Source organism: Notamacropus eugenii, chromosome 4 (assembly GCF_028372415.1).
Source record: "Notamacropus eugenii isolate mMacEug1 chromosome 4, mMacEug1.pri_v2, whole genome shotgun sequence".
In the NCBI taxonomy this organism is placed as follows: domain Eukaryota; kingdom Metazoa; phylum Chordata; class Mammalia; order Diprotodontia; family Macropodidae; genus Notamacropus; species Notamacropus eugenii.
In genome coordinates this window covers 364,035,222-364,052,959 of record NC_092875.1, presented here as the reverse complement: position 1 = coordinate 364,052,959, position 17,738 = coordinate 364,035,222, and the positions used below count along the sequence as shown (strand labels likewise).

The window sequence follows — 17,738 nt, the reverse complement described above, 5'->3', positions numbered from 1 at the left end:
TGTGTATGTCAAATGAATACAAGAAAATCCTTGACAATCCAAGCTCCAGCCTTTCTAAATTGTAGCAAAGCTCTTATTTTTATATAGATATCATTGACCAATGCCAAGATATGTTTTGCATTTATTCCTGGGCTATTATCTTAATGCCATAGGGTAAGGAAAAATTTCTCAGTGGGGACTGTTCAATAGCAAAACATAAGAGTTAAATATGAAACTAAAAGAATTAATTTCATATAATCTTTAACCTTTCTTTACATCAGAATTCATTTTTGTTTCATAATTTCCTATTTCCCATTGGTTTGCCCTCCAGCAAAAAGGACTTTGTGCAGGTCACATGGGAATGTATTCATTTCAGTAAAGATCATTGAATTACACAATTTTGCCCTCTTCCAAAACTAGGATTTGCAGAAAGACAGGGGGAAATCTCCTATAATATTATACCCCTGGCAAATTTGAAGGAGGATGAAAGGAGATATTTTCCTTATAACAGATAAAGTTTTTTTTTTTTTTATGCCCACTATGTAAGGAATGTAAATTATTTCACTTAAGGTGTATTTTTGCATATATGATTAAGTGATTTTTATTTATTTCCCAGCTATTGTGGTCATGGGGGGAAAGATTTTTAAAATTCCTGTGTTAATTGTATTACTCCCTGCAACATACTAAAAAAATATTCAAAGCAATGTTATATTCTTTGAAAATGCATAATATTGAACTAGCATAGTTTTCCTTTGCTATTTTAAATTTAAAAATTCATTTTCCAACTGTATGAGGTAATTTTTAGAAGAGCAAAATAATAACTCTTTACATATCCATTCAAATATTTTCTTTCAACTTCTTTGGTTAAATCATTCTAAAGGTGAAACCACTATGGACTACGTCATATACATACTTCTAGTTTCATTGGAATCCTTTCTAGTGAACTATTTGATGTGCTAGGAATATAAAGGATTGATTGGATACCATTAGGACAAGAGTTTAATTGAGTCCATAAAGGGCTGGGTTGTCTTGCAGTTTTAAGTTCAAGTTCTAACTTTGACAATAGTTTGGCCATAGGCAAGGTCCTATCCTCCTAGAGCTTAAGATGACTGTCTTAGGTAAAAAGAACTTGGTGATTCCTTTCAGTTTGCAAACCATTACTGCAGTCTTAAAATCAGTCAAATCAGCTATTTATCTGACTTGTTCCAAAAAATTAATCAGGGGGGGCAGAGCCAAGATGGCAAGTAGAAAGATACACATACACTAGCTATTCCCCCACAGCCCATAAAACACCTATAAAGAAAGACTCTCAACAAATTCAAGAGCAGCAGAAGCCACAGAACAATGGAGGGGAGGAGATTTCCAGCCCAGGGTGACCTGAAAGGACAACGGGAAAGGTCTGTCTCGCAGGACATGGAGCAGAGCCCAAGAAAGTCTTGAGAAGAGGACCCAAGCAGGCCTTGGGGCAGAATACCCAGCTGCAGTACCAGCAGTTTGCAGATCCCTCAATCAAAAGGCTCCAAAGGTCACTGAGAGGGTTTTTTCAGCTGGCTGAGCAGGGAGCAGGGTCTTTCCAAAGCTCTGGTCTCAGGCAGGAGTGGCAGAGGCCACATCACACTGCAGCAGCTCCCACAGCTGCCCACATACATTGTTCAATCGGGAAGCCCCTGGGGAAACAGAGCAGCTGATCCATATCTCAGATCAGTGTGGCCATCCTATCCCAACCTAATGCTCCTGGGGGAAATAAGCAGCTGATCTTTACCTCACACTGAATGACAGCCTTGCCTTTGCCCCTAGGGGAATTGAGTAGCTTATCTGAATCTCAGCTCCAAGTGCTGGCTTGGTGGAATTGGAGGCAAGGTGGTTGTAGAGAGGAAACTACTACTCACAGATTTTGGGCACAAAAGTTTCTGGTTCTGACCAGTGTAAGTGCTTAATTGTGTCACCTTGGAGGAACTGAGAACTTACACATCCCCAGAGTATACCCTACTCTTGACAAAAGACCCAAAAGTCAATAACTGGTTGGGAAAATTCCCAAAAAAAGGAAAAAATAAGACTATAGAAGGTTACTTTCTTGGTGAACGGATATCTTCTCCCATCCTTTGTGATGAGGAAGAACAAGGCTTGCCATCAGGGAAAGACATAAAAGTCAAGGGCTTCTGTACTCCAAACATCCAACATCAATATTCAATGGTATCAGGCCATGGAAGAGCTTAAAAAGGACTTTGAAAATCAAGTAAAGAGAGGTGGAGGAAAAATTGGGAGGAGAAATGAGAGAGATGCAAGAACATCATGAAAAGCGAGTCAACAATTTGCTAAATGAGACTCAAAAAGGTGCTGAAGGAAATAACACCTTCAAAAGGAGATTAACTCAACTGGCAAAAGAGGTTCAAAAAGCCAATGAGGAGAAGAACACTATAAAAAGCAGAATTAGCCAAATGGAAAAGGAGGTTCAAAAGCTCACTGAAGAAAATAGTTTTGTTTTTTTTTTTTAAATTAGAATGGAACAGATGGAGGCTAATGACTTTATGAGAAACCAAGAAATCACAAAACAAAACCAAAAGAATGAAAAAAATGAAACATAATGTGAAATATCTCATTGGCAAAACAACTGACTTGGAAAATAGTTCCAGGAGAGACAATTTAAAAATTATGGGACTACCTGAGAGCCACGACCAAAAAAAGACCTTGGACATCATTTTTCATGAAATTATCAACGAAAACTGCCCTGATATTCTAGAACCAGAAGGCAAAATAAATATTGAAAGAATCCACCAATCACCACCTGAAAGAGATCCAAAAAGAGAAACTCCTTGGAACATTGTAGTCAAATTCTAGAGTAACCAGGTCAAGGAGAAAATATTGCAAGCAGCTGAAAAGAAACAATTTAAGGGTTGTAGAAATAAAATCAGGATAACACAAGATCTAGCAGCTTCTACTTTAAGGGATTGAAGGGTGTGGAATATGATATTCCAGAAGTCAAAGGAACTAGGACGAAAATCAAGAATCACTTACCTAGAAAAACTGAGTATAATACTTCAGGGGAAAAATCATCCTTCAATGAAATAGAGGACTTTCAAGCATTCTTGGTGAAAAGACCAGAGCTGAAAAGAAAGTTTGACTTTCAAACACAAGAATCAAGAGAAGCATGAAAAGGTAAACAGGAAAGAGAAATCATAAGGGACTTAAAGTTGAAGTGTTTATATTCTTACATGGAAAGACAATATTTGTAACTCTTGAAATTTTCTGCAGTATCTGATCTGGGTAGTTGGTGGGATTGCACACACACACACACACACACACACACACACACACATATACAGAGAGAGAGAGACAGACAGATAGAGACAGAGCACAGGATGAGTTGAATAAGAAAGGATCATATTAAAAAAAATAAAATTAAGTGGTGAGAGATGGATATACTGGGAGGAGAAAGGGTGAAATGAAAGGGGGCAAATTTTCTCTCATTAAAAAGGCAAGAAAAAGACTTTTCAATGGAGGGAAAAAGGGGGGAGGTGAGAGAGAAAATGTCAAGCTTACTCTCCTCACATTTGATTCAAGGAAGGAATAAAATGCACAGTTATTTTAGTATGAAAACCTACCTTACAGTTCAGGAAAGTGGGGGAAAAGGGGACAAGGAGTGTGGGGGGATGATGGAAGGGAGGGCAATAGGAGGAGTGAGCAATTAGAATTCGACACTCTTTGGGAGGGACAAGGTCAAAAGAGAGAATAGAAGAAATGCAGAGCAAGATAGTATGGAGGGAAATATAGTTAGCCTTACACCACGTGAGCATTATGGAAATCATTTGTAAAACTACACATATATGGCCTATATTGAATTGCTTGCCTTCCCAGTGAGAATGGGGAGGGAGGGAGGAAGGAAGAGAAGTTGGAACTTAAAGTTTTAGGAACAGCTGTTGAGTACTGATCTTGTTTACATCTCGGAAATAAGAAATAGAGGTAATGGGGTATGGAAATTTATCTTGCCCTACGGGACAAAAGAGAAGATGGGGATAAGGAAGGAAGGGATGTTAGAAGGGAGGGCAAATTGGTGGTAGAAGTAGTTAGAATTCTTGGTGTTCTGGAGTGGGGGGAGGGGAGAGATGCAGAGAAAATTTGGAACTCAAAATTTTGTGGAAATGAATGTTAAAATCTTAAACTAGATAAATGAATTAAAAATAATCAAAAGTATCTGATTAAGGTGTCTAATTTGATTTAGGAGTGGTGGATTAACAAACTAGTCCATTGAAATATGCAAACGTATTCTTAGAAGCCATATAATTTCTGAATGTGTCCTACCTTAGTGTAAATCTCTAAAAGATTTCATTTCTCTGTAAGAATAATAATGGTAATATAAGAAAGGGTGTATGAATATAGGGCACATCTGAATTCAGTGCACGTAATGCATTTGAAAAGAGCCAGAGCAATGGTTAAGATTAAGGAGGGGAAAGGAAGAGAGGACACCGAAAGGGAGGAAAAGAAAAGAGAATTTTCTACTCAGATGAGATTTTCCCAGTGTACTAATACCGTTTTTATTATCCTTCTTTCTCTTTTTACTGGGCTCTAGCTTTTATTACTTTCATGTAGTGAATATTGTAATTTCCTTGACTTTTCTCTTTAAATAGTCTCCTTTGTCAGAAAGAAGATTCATAGAGTCACTTTAATCCCAGAAACTACATATGAATACAAAAATGTAGAGACCCATAAACAGTATTTTTTCTGCATGAATCTTTGTCATTATTTTCTTTTTCCATCCGTCTCTTTTTTCTTCATCCCAAAGTGAAGGGAATCTGAAAATAATACCGTTGTAAGAGATGCACTTCATTAATGAAGTTATAGGTATGTGAATTAGTCTATACAGAGATTTCTGTTAGTACCCATTTTGAAATTGTTATTGGAATGATTATGATATAATAGTTATGGACCTATCAACAGAGATCATTAAATTAAAAGGTGTTTGGTATGATGTGAGTAAGTGTGTTGAATGAGAAGAGTAGCTGACTGAAACTGGCAGCTACCAGAGTTCAAATCTTCCTTCTCACACAAGCTATTTGACCATGAACATTGCTTGTGAATGATTAGAGTTACATATATTCTTTGGATTTACTTCATTTTTCAAATAATAATAATGATACTTGTAGGACTATTTCTGCAGTGCTGTGAGAATCAAATGAGATATAAAGAATTTTGGAAGCCTTGGAATGCTATATTAATGTAATTTGTAATGTAATTTATTCTTATTTATACTCCAAAGAAAGAAATGTTGTGATGTTTCTTTGTATCATATTTAATTTTTAAGTAAATAATAACTGGAGCTTGTGGGATAATTTACATAAGTGTGTATACTTGTGTGTGTTTATTTTGTGTGTGTATACTTTGAGTCTAACAACAATCTTATGAGGTATCAAAGGAAATATTATTGTCATTTGACAGATGACATAGTGGTTAGATGACTTGTCCCTCGTTATCCAGCTATGCTTTCCAGAAGAACTTGAACATTTTTTTTCTTTCATGTTATTATTTTTTTAATTCTACTTTTAATTTATGGAATAAAACAAACATTTCCATAATATAGTAAAAAAAAAAAGACAATTGTATATGAAACTTCAAATCTACTATGCACAACTTGCTCTTCCTTTTATCCTGATTGTGTTTCCACGGTACTTGAATTGCTTCTTTCTGGCTGTTTGCAATATTTTCTCCTTGATCTGTGAGCTCAGAAATTTGGCTATAATATTCCTAGGTATTTTCTATTTGAATTTCTTCTAGGAGAAGATTGGTGGATTCCTTCAGTATCTACTTTAACATCTGATTCTAGAATATCAGGTCTGTTTTCCTTGATAATACCCTGAAAGATGATATCTAAGCTCTTTTTTGGTCATGATTTTCAGGTAGTCCCATAATTTTAAATTGTTTTTCCTGGATATGTATTCCAGGTCATTTATTTTTTTAATGAGATATTTCACATTGTCTGCTACTTTTTTCATTCCTTTGATTTTATTTCATAATTTCTTGATGTCTCATGAAGTCATTAGCTTCTGTGTGCTCCATTCTAATCTTTAAGGAATTATTTTCTTCAGTGAACATTTGGACCTCCTTTTCCATCTTGCCAACTCTGCTTTTTAAGGCATTCTTTTCCTCATTGACTTTTTGAATCACTTTTGGCATTTGGGTTAGTCCATCTTTAAAGGGTTATTTTCATCAGCATTTTTTTTTTGCATCACCTTTAGCAAGCAGGTGACTCATTTTTCATTATTTCCTTGCATCATCCTCATTTTTCTTCCCAATTTTTCTTCTACTTCTCTTATTTGATTTTCCATATGCTTTTTGAGCTCTTCCATGGTCTGAGTGAAATTCATAATTTACTTGGTGACTTTGGATGTAGAAGTTTTGACTTTGTTGTCTTCTGTTTGTATAGTTTGATCTTCCTTGACACCAAAGTAAAGTTTTGTAGTCTAATTATTTTTCCGGCTTTTATTGATTTCCCCCACCATTTGTTTGACTTTTGCGCATTTTGTCAAAGTAGTTCTCTGGTTCCAGTGGGGGTGGGAGTGTGACTTGTCAGCTGCTCAATCTCTCACAATCTGTGGGTGTAGAGCTCCTTAAACAGCTACTGAAGCTGCCTCTGCTTCTCCTACTGTGGCTGCTATGTGCTCTTCCACTCCCTCCACTGTCCTGTGGCTGGTGCCAGACCACTCTGCTCTCTCACAAAGGTCAAACAGGTTTTTTCCACTGACCTTTCAGTTTGTCTTTGGCTTTTTGGGGTTGTGAAGTCAAGAAAGTGTTACAGGTGCCCCCATGAGACCTGCTCAAGTCCCATCTTTGCTGGTGCAGCCCATGCTGCACTGTAATCTGTTCCAAATCTGGTGCAATGGATGCTTCTTGTCTACTGCGTTAGACTGGAGATTTGCTTCACTCAGTCATTCTGTGAGTTCTGCAGCTCCAGAATTTGTTTACAGTCATTTTTATAGATATTTGGCAAGGCTTGGGAGGTTAGTGCTAGCAAGTCTCTGCTTGTACTTTGCAATATTGGCACTACCTCTTCTTTACGTATTTCATTGATAGCTATATCTGTTACATAGATCCATGGTCCAGCATTTTTCTTCTCAGTAATAATAATGGGAGACTTTGCCTTCAAGAAAACAATGCTATACTGAAGACCTGATGGGTCCTTGCTTCCTTGACATAGTCTCCTGGATATCTAAGGTCATAAAAATTCTGGACATGTGGATCTGAAACCCTAATGCATTACACGTTCATGACGTCCATGCACATTATCATTTGGCCTTCTCCATATTCTGCCCAAATAATGACGTCTATATGTAGACGTATGAACTGTGTCCAGAAAAGCTATATGCCACTGTATCCTTCTATTGTTCAGTAACTTAGGAATCATCATTTCATCTCAGCAATGAATATGAAGCAAGAGAATGCTGAAGTTAGGATGAGTGAGATGCTCCATATTATCCTTTTTCTTAGTTACTTAGCAATTCTTCTCTTCTACCTTGTATAGTACTTGCTGCCACTGTGTTCCTTTTTCCTCTCATTTCTACTCTTCTCACCATCATAAATAATTCAGGTCCTCCCAAACTTTTCTGGTGACAACAAGCCATGTGACAAGTTCTGTATCCTTCAGTGAAACTATCTGTGATTTAATATATAATTAAATCATAGTTGATTGTGTGAATCAGGCATAGGACTTAAACAACTTGCCTGGGGTGCCACAAATCATAAATGCCAAAGGCTGATTTGAACATGCAGTACCTTTTGTCTTACCCAAAATGTAAAAAAAAAAAAGACAAAAAACTGTGTAACAAGGCTTCCCCAAACACCTGGTTGTCCTTGTCTTCCCTGACAATCATTCCTGGTCAACTAAGATCATAAAAATATCAGATATTTGCAAACTAGAGTCCAAGACCTGGTAAATTATTGAAGAACACACATATTACCATGTGTCCTTCATTATATCCTATCCTGAGCTATGGGACTCTAAATCTAGAGCTTTAGCCACTAGCCAGTATATAACATTGCCCTTATAAAGTAAAAGCAAATCACAAATTTGAATGACAAAATATAATTTATGGTGTGGGTAAAATAATGGTATTTGGTGGAATATGTAGGTATTCATATGTATTAAATATCACATTTCAAATGCTTGTATCCTAAGTATATATGTAACGACTTCTCCCTCTTAAAATGCTGTCAATCCTCTGTTGTATATCCTGGTCACTGGGATAATTTGTCATGTAATTAATTTATTATTAGACATATATTTATTAAAAATATATGTTCTTTCAGACATGTCAAAATATGGGAAAACAAAGATTAAAAAATGAAAGATGAGCATTTTTCCTGCCTTCAAGGAGTTTAGATCTGTTGGAAGAAAGAGTCAGAATATTCAGCTAAGAAAACAAACAAAAATATGAATACCTACATACACACATAAATATATACATACATACATACATACATACATACATACATACATACATACATACACAAAATCATTTGTAAGGAAGGAAATAGAAATTTAATGGGATCAGGATAAGTATTATGAGGCAGATGACATTTAGGTCAAGCTTCAAAAGAAGCTAAACTATCAGAAATATTAAAGGATACATTCCAAGGATGGAAGAAACAACTTATATCAAATCATGAAAAAAGGAGATGTACAGATAAGAGCAAGCAATATGGTTTAGATGTAATGTCATATATCTGTGGGAAGAATAATTTGCACTAATCCTGAAAAATAAGGTTAGAGCCTGAAGGTAACAGGGTCCAAACACACTAGTAATTTGAGATAACTGGGAACTACTAGAATTTTTTGACCTGGGAAATGACATTAGGAATATCCTTCAATAATTGTATTGAGAACACATTGGCAAGCTAATACATTCAAGGCAGAAAAAACAATACATATTACAGATGACTTATGATGTTGTCCTGAATGTGGATCAAAGTAAGTGTATTTCTCGTTAAACTGCATGGTTTGAGGTCCACCAAGTCTGCAAACAGAAAATGAAACCTCTTATTGAAATTTTAGTCTGATCATCCTTTCTACCAACCTCGATTTGTTTTTTTAACTATGCATCTCTCATCTAGTCAAAATTACTGAATCATAAGCACTAGCTGACTTGGCCATAACATATCAGAATGAAGGATTCAGAGGTATACTTAGACCTAGGATAGTGTCATTGGATATGTGAAGGAAGATGAAGCAGAACAGTTAAAGAGAAGGTAATCTGCCCACCTTGGGCTGGAAGATTGCTAAACCTTGATATTTGGTGCTAGACAGAAGTATTGTCAGTTATTCTGAAATCATTGAGAAAAATAGTCATAGCTATTCTAGAACATAATGAGAAAAATAAATATCACAAGGATCATACTGTGATGGTGTTTGGTGCCATGAGTCTGCTAAGCAGGTGAAATTAAGGCGAGATGGATTGCTTGCTTCTTTGTCAGAAGCTGACTGTCAGGATGGGAAGGCATGAATCTTTTCCTTCTCTCTCAACATGCAGAAACCATTAGAGAAGAAATTAAAATAGTAATATTTTCGGTGTCTGAAGAATAGAAACTTTACCAATAGACCAAGGATCAAGGTTAGAGTTGCAAAAGAAAACAATATAGTGGCAGACAAACTGGAGAAAGGAGGAAATAATAAGGTTGAATAACCTTCCTTCTCATCACGGAATGAGTGTTAAGGAAGGGAAGATCAAAGTAATATATGTACTTAAATGTGAAAGGCTAGTTAGATTTCAGTTTAGTTTCTCTAAAGACTGACTTCTCTGAAACTGATATAAAAACAACTGGCATTTCTATAGATACATGTATATAACCTGGTTCTAAATAAATGGGTTAAAACATCTAGAAACAATAAAGAATTACCTTAGAGAGAATAAGACCACAGGAACCATTATTTTTAGGTTATTCTGATCAGATTTTTACCATTTACTATGATTTTTGTGGAACTAAAATGTTCTTATTTTAGAGTCTCTTTATGTTTTCATCTGCTTTTTGACTCACCAACAATCTCGTGGTTAACTTCTCCAAACAAGCAGGGTATTATTCCTCAACCCTGGACCCAGTCTTATGACAGGACAGCTTAAAATCTTTCCAGATTGGTAGAACCTGTAAAATTTTGGGCATCTTTTTGTGACACCAGAGTGTCATAAAACTGTGCTCCAAGATAAAATATCAGGGTTAAATTTTGTGAACTATATAAAATCCAATAAAATAGTGTTGCTTAAATATATAAAGCTGATTTAATAAGGATACGGAATGAATTCAGTTAGAAACAGTTCCTCTCTCTTTGACTTTTGTCATAGTGACCATGTCTTTTCAAAAAGATAGATATCCTTTAAGGGCAGGGGCAATTCTATAAGCCAGAGGTGCTTAGACTCTTCATAGGTTAGGCTTATTTTATCCCAGACAATTAAAACACCAAATCAAAGGATAGAATCCTGGTAATCCAGAACAAGTGAATCTCAGACAGTTTTCTTGACTCTTAAAGGAAAAAAAAACCAAAACAAAACACGTTCTTCCTATCACAACCCACATAATATTTTCATTAAGTGACTAATTCATTCCAAATTCCTACAGCTTTGATAAATGTGGATCATGTTCTCAATCTTCTGTTTTATTTTTCTTTTGTCACATTTGAAGAATTATTTATAATGGTACTCACTTTTTTTTTTAAGGCAATAGTTTCGGAATGCCAGAACTACCTACTTGGAATAAGTTGAAATGTTACTTCAGATGGCTATTAGGCTAATCTCTTTTGACTGTTCTCAACAAGCACATAGAAGGTATGATCAGTGATTCTTTTGAAGTTTTTAAAAAAATTATCCTTAGTTTGCATATTGTCTTTTTCATCAGAAATTACATAAATCTTGAAACAGAGAATAATTAGCATTTAAGCTGACTCTAACACTTGGCGTAGTGGATGTCTTCCCCAAACCAAATATAATGAAGTATCACCCCTATTCAGGTCTAGACCAGCTAATAATATATCAGGTTCTGAAATATTAATTCCTTTATAATTATTAAGGGAAATTGAGAGAGACATCTAAGCACTTAAAAAGTCCTAAAATTATTATTTTCCACAATGTCCAATTGCATTGTATTTTATTTATCTTCGTAGTACAAAAGCTGACTTTTCAGCTGTTTTTGTTTGAGATTGTTTTTGTCCTTACATAAATGGGCCTTTTCCTCCTTTATGACAAAATAATTACCCTACTACATGTTCCCTAAATTTGGAAAACAAGCCACATTATCCAGAGCATTAAGATTTATGAAGAGGTTACATTTATTTTCTCAGTGCTCATTGAAAGATTTACCAAAATTATGGCGTACTTTTGATGTAGATTTTGGTGAGACTGCATTCTCATTATAAATGACTTTAAGCTATTTCTTTACATATTTAGATATAAAACCATCAGACCCAGAAAACTTTTATCCACAAATTATTTAAGTCTTGTTCCTTGAAACCATTACACTCAGCTCCTCAAATCTGACATGATTATGACTTCAAGATCTGTATATATAAAATTTCCCATAAGGTTCAATTTCTTCTATGAGTTAACATACATCAATGTTTCCTTGAAAATGAAGTACATTACCATTGCCCTTGATTCAGCCTCATAAGGCATACTATGGTACCATTCCATATGACTTACAGAAGATAAATCTAATACATTTTATCTCTTCCTATTAGAAGTATAACTCATTGAGACCAAGCACTCTCTTTCTTCTCTATGTGTAACACTTGAGCTTAGCACAGAGCTTTGAAAATGGTAAGCATTAAATAAGTATTTTTCAGTTATCCATTCATTTAAGCAAAAAGGACTTGTCTTTTTTAAATGCCTAGAAGACTTGTATTAATAAAGAAAATTATGTGGTCCTTCTTCCAGAAATCAAACAAACAAAAAAGCTCTTAAGACAAAATAGTCTTTCCAGTCAAAGAAACTCCCTAGTTAAATTTAGTTTCCCTTCTAATCAACAGCTAAAATGTAGTCTCTAATCCATTCTACAGAGGCACCTGAATTTTTGGTCACTAGAAGAGCTCTACCCCAAATTTTGACCATATGCCAAATCTACTATTTCTGACCCAAACTTTTTGCTCCCTGGTGGTAATAAAGGGTACAAAGGGATTGTGAAGATTATGATAAAAACTCCTTCACTCAAAGAAAGGGAAAATAATACTTTTCAATTCTGTATGTTACAGACATCCATAATGCAATGATCTGTATATGAACACAAAGATACACACACATACAAGCAAATTGCAATATAATCTATTGGTCATGTGGTCTACATCAGGGTGGTTCCTTGGCTAGAGCTTTCTATTAGTTGTAAACTATACTTATTATTCACATGACAACAAAACTTATAGAGATAATTTTATTTTCTTTTACTTTTTAATTAATTAGTTTAGTTTTTGTTTACAACATTAATTTCCAAAAAATTTTGAAATTTTCTCCCCATCTCTCCCCTCTGCCCACCCCATGACAGCGTGCATTCTGATTGCCCTCTCTCAGATATGCCCTCTATTTTATCACATTCCTCGCTTCTCTTATCCCCATCTCCTCTGTTTTCTTGAAAGGCAAGATAGATTTCTATATCCCATTGCCTGTATTTCTTATTTACAAGTTGAACGTAAAAACAATTTTTAAAATTTGGTTTTAAAACTTTGAGTTCCAACTTCTCTCCCTTCCTCCTTCCCCACTCATCTCCATAGATAAGGAAAGTAATTCAATATAGGCTATACATGTGTAGTTCTTCAAAAGACTTTCATAAAAGTCATATTCTGAAAGACTAACTTTACTTCCTTCCATCCTATCCTGCCCCCCATTTATTCTATTCTCTCTTTTAACCTTGTCCCTCCCCAAAAGTGTTTATTTTTATTACCTCCTTCTCCCATTTGCCCTCCCTTCTATGATCCCTCCACACTTCACCTTTCCCCTTGTCCCCGACTTTCCTGTAACGTAAGATAGATTTTCGTACCAAATTGAGTGCACATGTTATTAATTCCCTAAGCCAAATGTGATGAGAGCAAGCTTCATTTTTTCCCTCTCACCTCCCCCCTTTTCCCCTCCATTGAAAAAAGCTTTCTCTTACCTCTTTTATGATTGATAATTTGCCCCATTCCGTTCCTCCCATTCTACTCCCAATATATTCCTCTCTCATCCCTTAATTTTATTTTTTTAGATATTGGCCCTTCCTATTCAACTTACCCTGTGACCTCTGTCTATATGCATATAATTTCTACAACTACACAAATACTGAGAAAAGTCCCAAGAGTTACAAATGTTATCTATCCATTTCAGAATATAAACAGTTCAACTTAGTAAGTCCCTTAGGATGTATCTTTCCTGTTTACTTTTTCATGCTTCTCTTGATTCTTATGGTTGAAAGTCAAATTTTCTAATCAGCTCTGGTCTTTTCATCAAGAATATTTGAATGTCCTCTATTTCACTGAATGATCAGTTTTCCCTGAAGCATTTAATCAGTTTTGCTGGGTAGGTGATTCTTGGTTTTAATCCTAACTCCTTTGACTTCTGGAATATCATATTCAAAGCACTTCAATCCCTTAATGTAGAAGCTCCTAGATTCTGTGTTTCCCTTATTGCATTTTCACAATATTCTTCAAATTGATTCTTTCTGGCTGCTTGAGTTATTTTCTTCTTGACGTGGAAGCTCTGGAATTTGGCTACAATATTTCTAGGAGTTTTTTTTTTTTTTTGGATCTCTTTCAGGAGGTGAAGGGTGGATTCTTTCAATATTTATTTTACTCTCTGATTCTAGAATATCAAGGTAGTTTTCCTTGATATTTTCGTGAAAGATGATGTATAGGCTATTTTTCTGATCATAGGTAGTCCATTCAGGTAGTCTAATAATTTTAAATTGTGTCTCCTCGATCTATTTCCAAGGACATTTGTTTTTCCAATGAGATATTTCACATTGTTGGCTATTTTTTGCTTCCTTTATTTTTGTTCTATAATTTCTTGATTTTATAAAGTCATTAGCTTCCATATACTCCATTTTAATCTTTAAAGAATGATTTTGCTATGTGAGCTTTTGGATCTCCTTTCCAGTCTGGCCAGTTCTGTTTTTTAGTGCATTCTTCTCATCATTGGCTTTTTGAATTTCTTTTGCCATTTTGGTTAGCCTATTTTTTTTTTTTTTACATTTAACTCAATTTTATTCATGCTTGCTTTGAGATGGGGAATAGATCATTCAGTAAAAACATACAGTAAAAACAACATATATCTTACCATATACAAGTTTTAACCTACAATAATGATATACCTTAATTGCATCCATGCACACAAGTCTAATATTGCAATTTTTTTAAAAAAAATTAACACAAGTAAGACTTCTAGGAGAATTTTATAATAAAATAATTCCTAATTTTTCTTTGTAGATAGATCAAGCACCTCCAAAATACAAATCCCTACTTAAAATGAACTTTAAATGAACACATAAGTAAATTGAGTATGTGGACAGCCTCAGAACAAGCTGACATTATAATATTCAGCTAGGTAAGCAACAAACCATAGTACCAAATGGAAAAACTTTATTTGCAAATAAATCTCAAAAAACTAAGTTAACTTTCTATAATTAAATACAGAAAATATACTGATTTGCTAAAATAAATAAGATATGGTATATTAACACTTCACTAGAAAGAATGCGTACCAGAACACTTATAAACAGTGAATGATTCTTATCAAGAAGTTACTACAATAATGCTGGCTAAATAGAAGTGCATATTGTGAAGCACTGTGGGTGGTATATGTTTCACCACTTACTTCTGTTACCTTGAGGTAGATAACTCATGTGTACCAAATTCGGCATTCATTTTCAGTTGCTGCTGGTATCATGTGCACAGCATGAAAAACTTGAAAATACTCACGAATGAAAAATGTTGTAGGAAAAAAATAGATATTTTCATGCAATTATGTACCGTCTCACTGTGTAAATTTCAAGGCAAGATTTTTTTTTTCCTGTAAAACAGATGACCGTTTTACTGAGAGAATGTTTTTACTTGGCTTAATGTATTTCTTTTGTCTCCTCCTGCATTGCATTATTTTGCTCTCTTCTTTAATTTTGTGTGCAAATGACATGCCAGTTTAAAATGCAAAGTATTTCATGTATAGAAAGTAATTCTGGATTTTAAAAGCCAAGAACTAGTGAAATCCATACTAAAATGACACCATCTGATTCAAGTAAAAAATGACATACTAGCAATATAAAAGACAGAACACATTTCACGAATACAAAGTGAACTGTCTGCTGAGGGTTTTAGTTCAGGTGTTTCAGAATGCTGCTGTATATTTTATGGGAGATCTGGGGGGAAGTTTTCATAGCAGAAGGTGTTAATGTGGCCTGTATTGATTTAAATGGTAAACCAACTGGACTGTGAAACTGTGGGATGCTTATAGACTCAAGCTGCTTGTTAAAGAGGAACTCCCCACTATTGTCAAGAAAACCCTCCTTGCTTTCTCTTTCCCCAAACTTGCCATCTTCTACTGACTCAGTTTCTAGCATTTCAGTATCTTCCTTCCTGCTAAAGAACTTGTCCAAGTAACTGGTAGAAGTGTTTTCCTTCTCAATTTGTTCATCCTTTCTTACTTCACAACAAAACTGATCTATGAAAAAACAATCCTCCCCACCACATACAAACTGGCTATCCCAAGAAGATTGGTACAAAGCTTCTAAATGAGCCAAATTCACCATTCCTTTTTTCCTGCTTTTCTTGGCTTACTGATTTTGATATCAAACTTTTCAATTCTATTTGGGACACTGAGCCATTCAAGTCATTTAATTTATAAACAACATCAATAGCCTTGTGCTGTGAATTAAGCTGAATAGTTCCTGCAATAAAGCAATCAAAATCAAATCCTTGATTCTTCTCCCTTTCTTTTTCCACCAGTTACTGTGAAGCTTCCTCAAGAGCTATTTGAGCTTTAACCAATCCATTCTTTTCACATTTTGACTTGCCTTTCTTATCAGATTTTTCTTTGCTTTGTTCTTTCCAATTAGAAAGATCTATAATAAGTTTGGGTTCATGGTAATGGTTAACTTCACTCTCTCTCCAAACTAAATTATCTAGATATGATGACAACCTTATTTTGTAGTTACAAGTGTGGCTGCATTCCAGATCACAATACTTATTTTCATGATGATCTGGATACTGCCAACAAGGCTCAGTAGAGAAATGGATATCAAAGGCAGGATCCTTCAGGTACTTTTCACGATCTCCATCCAAATATTTCCAAAGATCTACCTGTACTTTCTCTTCATCAGTGACATCAGAAAGAGCCCTTGGGTCATGCTGAACTTGTTCAATATCAAAATTATTGTGTACAGGCCAGTCATGGTCTGAAAACTGACAATCATGATACCTCTCCCAATTGTAAATGTGACTATGAGTTTCATCCATGAGCAAAATATCATCAACTTCATCTTCAATGTGAAAAGGATGGCTTGAAATTGGTTCATCCACTGGAAAGGAATAAACGCTCATATAAGGATGGGACAGAACTTCTTCTGCTGTCAATTGATCCATGGGACTAAATGCCAAAATTTGCTCCAAGAAGTCCAGTACTTCACAACCAATTCCTGGAAGCAACTGAATTAAAGGTTTGTGTGGCTCAGTCACATCATTTCTTATGTAAACTGGGATTACATTGAGAAGCTCCTGATGATCTTCCTCATGGACTGTTGTACATGTACTGTAGGAATAGATTCTAAAATCAGGTGCATCTGTTCAAGTTCATATGCACCTACAAAGAGGGTTTTCCCAGTCAGCATTTCAGCAAAGATGCATCCTGCAGCCCACATATCAATGGCTTTAGTATAGTTATTAGGAGAAAATAAAAGTCGTGGAGATCTGTACCATTTAGTAACCAATCCTTCAGAAAGTTGACCCTTATGGGAGTAATGGGGATCCATGGTTCGGGCTCGACCAACGTCACCTATCTTCAGCATCAAGTCTTCAGTATTAATGAAGAGATTAGCTGGTTTGAGATATCTGTGCAGTACATTTGCAGAATGAATATATTTGAGCCCTTGTAGCAGCTGATACCTGAAAAGCCTGGCATGCTCCTCCAGTAAAGGACCCTGCTCTACCAGATTAGCCATGTCTGTCTCCATGTACTCCTAAACAATGTAAACACTGTTCAGTTCTGTCAAAGAGCCTACATCATCTGTTAACTGACCTCCACTGGGACCAAGAATTTCAAATACTTCTACAATGTTATCATGGTCGAGTCTTCTAATAATTTTGATTTCATGTAAAGCATGTTTAACACTCTGGGGATCTGTAAGAACAATTTTCTTGAAAGCCATTCTTTTGTCACAGTCATTATCAACAGCAGAAAAAAAACAAAAAACACAAAACAAAGCAAGCCATTGCCACCACAGCCCAGCAGTTTTAAGTCTGTATACCAAGAGCCCAGATCAAAACCATGAATGTTCATGAGACTTTCAAACTTTTCTGCCATTTTAAAACACTTAATATTATTTTTCTTTTCAAACTGATGAACTTGTGCAAACACGGAATGAAACTGGCATCAAAAAGAAAGATCTTTCAAAAAGGGAGAAAAATAATTCTGATTCCACTACAAGATGGTTTCACGTGCCAACCAGGCCTGGTGAGTTCCCTTTCAATTTACAGCTTGTAAACTCTAACTCATACTGAGAATTAGAAAGATTGCGTTATCCATAGCTCAGGATAGGGGCAGCAACTCTGCAGA

The 17,738-nt window shown here is 35.3% G+C and overlaps 1 pseudogene; it reads right to left on the bottom strand.

The window, feature by feature from the left end:
* Window positions 1-15,282: 15,282 nt before the first annotated feature.
* On the bottom strand, window positions 15,283-17,486 carry LOC140498528 (mitogen-activated protein kinase 6 pseudogene; annotated as a pseudogene).
* Window positions 17,487-17,738: the final 252 nt, after the last annotated feature.